Source organism: Ceratosolen solmsi, unplaced genomic scaffold (assembly GCF_000503995.2).
Source record: "Ceratosolen solmsi marchali unplaced genomic scaffold, CerSol_1.0 scaffold6, whole genome shotgun sequence".
NCBI lineage: Eukaryota > Metazoa > Arthropoda > Insecta > Hymenoptera > Agaonidae > Ceratosolen > Ceratosolen solmsi.
The window spans coordinates 7,449,070-7,453,342 of record NW_011948414.1 but is presented as its reverse complement, the minus strand read 5'-3'; positions in this window follow the sequence as shown (position 1 = coordinate 7,453,342).

Below are 4,273 nucleotides of genomic sequence, written 5' to 3'. Positions count from 1 at the left end.
AACAAATTTTTCATTGAATAGAGGCGCCACAAAGTGTTCGGTAAAAGAAAAGTCACCATTCTGTTAACGAGGAAACATATACAATTTCGTATGTAAAGTTGAATTTCAATTAACAAATTAAGATATTATTCGTAAAAATCAGGCATCTTATTATTACTGCGATTCAATTGTATTAATATAGTCGCAATCGATTTAAAGAATTCGCACGTATGGGTTTGAGGTTGAAAATTTTGCGTCATTATCTCGCGATGAATAGAACGAAGTTTCACCGAATGGCCAATATTTTTTTTTGGAACTGAAACTTCTTCAACGTTCTTCTATATTCATTGCAATCTCTCTTTTAATCTCTCTTGTTGTTACGTGGAAATGTCTATCTCTGTGGTTCAATTATCAAGCTTAATTAAAGAATTTGCGTTGTTTTTATTTATATCGAGAGAAAGTTGATTAGACAAATTTTGCCTTCGTATTTATAATTTCGAAATGTTCGAACAATCGACTTCACTGAAATTAACGAACGATGAATCATACAATCGTATTTATATTATTATTTGTAATTTGATAATTATTATAATTAATATTTTCAAAAGTGAAAAAATTCATTATAATATCTAATAATACTCAATATTATCTATAGATACTTAAAAAATCTACTTTAATTATTGGATTTCTTAAAATTTCATTTAAAGGCAATTTCGTTTCTAGGCATTAGTAAGAATTTTAGGTCCCCAACAACCTTGTGTAATATAACTTATTAATTATTTTATCAATTTTCGGCGTATTGAGAAATAATTTACATTATATAATGCAAGAACGTGAAGGTAATATTGCTGTTCGTGCGCGGGTTCGTTATTATATTTTTTACCCTTCTTTATTAGTTCCTCATTGTATTATAAATTAATTGCATTACTTGTAAAGTATGTAGAGCTAAAAGGGTTACATTTCGTTTTTCTTTTCAATAGGATTTTAGTATCGAAGGTGAATTTATACTGGAATCTCCATTCATTATTACATAAGTAGGATTTATATATATATATATATATATATATATATATATATATATGTATGATTTTCATTGATATTTATATAAATAATTTATTAGCTCAATAAAAATTATATAAATGAGTTTATAAGAAATGTCGTCCAATTTTGGTTAAACCGAAGAAGTTGAATTATTGGATAAATGAAAATCAGTGTCGTACTGTCATTTATTATTGTTGTTCCCAATTCATAATGCGTCAAGCTGAATGATAAAATTCCTGTGCGAAGTCCCACACAAACCTCCAACTTGTGATTTTTTTCCTGACTGAGCTCGCAGTTGCCTGATTCTCTTTTTTGCACTAGAGACGTGCGACCTACTCGTAAACGTCCCCGAAGTTTCCACTTGCGAAAATAAGCTCCGACTGTAGTTAAGGAAAAACGTCGCGCTAATGTCGATTACTTACATTTCAACGTAGAGTGTTTTTTTTTTTTTTCACATAAGAAACTTTTGTTTAGCATCGGTGAGTTTTCTCGTGCCTGGTAATAAATTATCACTTCCAAACTGATTATACTGATGATATTAATTTATTTAATTGTGAAGACAACTAAAAATAAGTAGTTTTTCAACGTTTTTATTGAGTTCATTCCTAAAATAGAAATATTATTTTAGTTATAGTTTACTTTTATTTTATATCGAGTGGTGTATCGATAGAATTCTTTCTTTGGACGTACTACAATTTCATGACTTATTTTATATTTGAAACAAGTATTTGATATAAAATAGCTTTCATAAATATTAATTGGTGCTTATAAATGTATGAATATAGGCATGACTTTTCATTCTCTGAAAAATGTCTTGAAATATATGTGCGCGTGTGTACGTGTGTTTGTACGATCAGAGTTTTGTAAGATGTTTTCCGGAATTTTAGGGAAGAAAATTTTATTTATAATTATTATAAGCAGAAGCAATATACACAAACAGTACTAATAATTGAAATGCTATTATGCAGATGAAGATATATAATCTGTGGAAGAGAGTAAAATTATGCATATTGCTTGAAGATTTTGTTTTTGATTATAACAATTGGTGCTTACGTAAACGTTAAGTATTGGAATTTTTCTCGTGGCAGCGATAAAGAATTCTTAGTAGTAATGAACTTTAATCTGAAAATTGCATTTTACTATGAAAATATAGAAACGACAATGTATTTCAAACTATATCCATAAAAGTATGGACTAAAGCAATATTGTTTTAATGTAAGCATTTTAAAAAATTTTACGAACTTTCTGCAACTTCTTACATATATTTTATATTACACTCTATTTTATTCTTTGTGATTTTAACGATTTAATTATTAACAATTACTTAATGATTATTATATGTAAGTAAAATATAAAATTAAATATAAAACAATTAAATGAAGCCATTGAAAATGATGCTTAAAGGCTAATAAAATTGTATAGCATCATACATTTGTAAATTAATATATTTGGTTGATGTTACGATTTCATGAAGTCACTCAATGCGTTCACTGTTAAGATTTCATGATGAACAATATTGATAAAAGGCGTGAAAATAATCTTTTAGTTTGATATTTTTAGTTTGTCAGATTCGGATGAATTTATACTTAAAACAAAAGTTAGTATATTATTAAAAAATTGTACGCTCTATAAACCTTATAGTGGAATAATGGCATTAAAGCCGTTAAGAGCTTATAAATAGAGATTGTACGGTATGAATAGATAAACGAAAATCGTTAAGTGTTTGAGTGTTTATAGACTTAAACAGATTTCGTATATCATAATCTAGTTAGGAAGAGAGTGTTTGAACTCACTCACTATCAAATACGAACATCTAGGGCTTTTTCGTCTCGCGACAGGCTATTTGTTACATTAAATATAAAGTCAATGAAGATTCCAATGTAAGTGAATTACTACTATGTTTCCGGATAACTAGATAGCAATCGATAAAATTACCTAATAATTTGAATGCACTCGAATAATTAAGTAATTTTATCATCGAATTATCGTATTATCATTAATTATAAAGAAGATTTCAATTGAATAATTTTATATCATCGAAAGAGCTACTAACTATAGTATTTAAAAGATATCAATTTTATTACATAGATATAAATAAAATATAAGTAAAAGCGTCGAGTAAATAAGTATTTGAACTACACGCATACATATCAATTTGAGCACTTATTATTTTAGTTTCCCAATTGCCATGGAAAGACTCATACAATTACCGAGTCATTTTTAACTTATCAACGACAATGGTAGTCCATTGAACATTATGCCCTACATTTCATATTTATGCATTTAATCATAATCTCCAATGCTTTGAGACAATGTAAAGCATTTTGTTTGTCATTCTCCGATTATTTTGAATTTTACATACATATTAATGCATAATTGCGTGTGTGCGAAAAGAATTGAGTGAAAAGAAGTATAAATATCAAAAACAAATATCAAAGATCTTTCTGATGAATAATATGATAAATATACTTATTAATAGAGTAATTCCCATTAATTGTAGGAATAAATGAGTGTATCGACCAAAAAATATTCACTGATACGATCTATTATCTGTACCCCATCAGCGGAATAACAATTGAAATCGAATAATAAGTTGTTACCTTATAAACGAAAGAATTATTAATATATATTTAATAATAAAAAATATATATTTAATATGCAATATTATTCACTAATACGTACGTCAAAAAATAATCAAATTTGACATTCGTATGAAATATTATTTGCTTATTAATCAGTTTATAGTTGTGTTTTTGTTTTTTTTTTAATAGAAATAAAAATTTCACCTGTTTGCTCTTATATGTGTTTAGTAGATATACAATTATTCTGTTACACCATTGTTTACAATATAAACACGAAATGCATAAGAAAGGCTTGGGACGTTTAATTTTCAGTGGCGCAGTAAAGCTTTAGGGACCGAGAAAACCATTCATACTTACATGTCGTACAATTCCGTGTAAAATTTACGTGTATAAGTTTTCAACATTTTTGCAGTTAAGCTGAATGAAAAGCTAAACTAATGTTTACGATATAGGTTTTTGTAATAATATTTTCATTCAATATAGGTTTGATGAATTTTTAAACTCATTTATACATAAATTCATTTACAAAAATAAATTTCTGTTATATAAATAATCTTATTTATCAAGTTGTATTATTCTTTTCAACATTAGTATATTATAAATATTGATATCAATTAAATATATACTATTACTCAAATGTTACTTTAGTAACAAATGCTTGTCTTTAATAA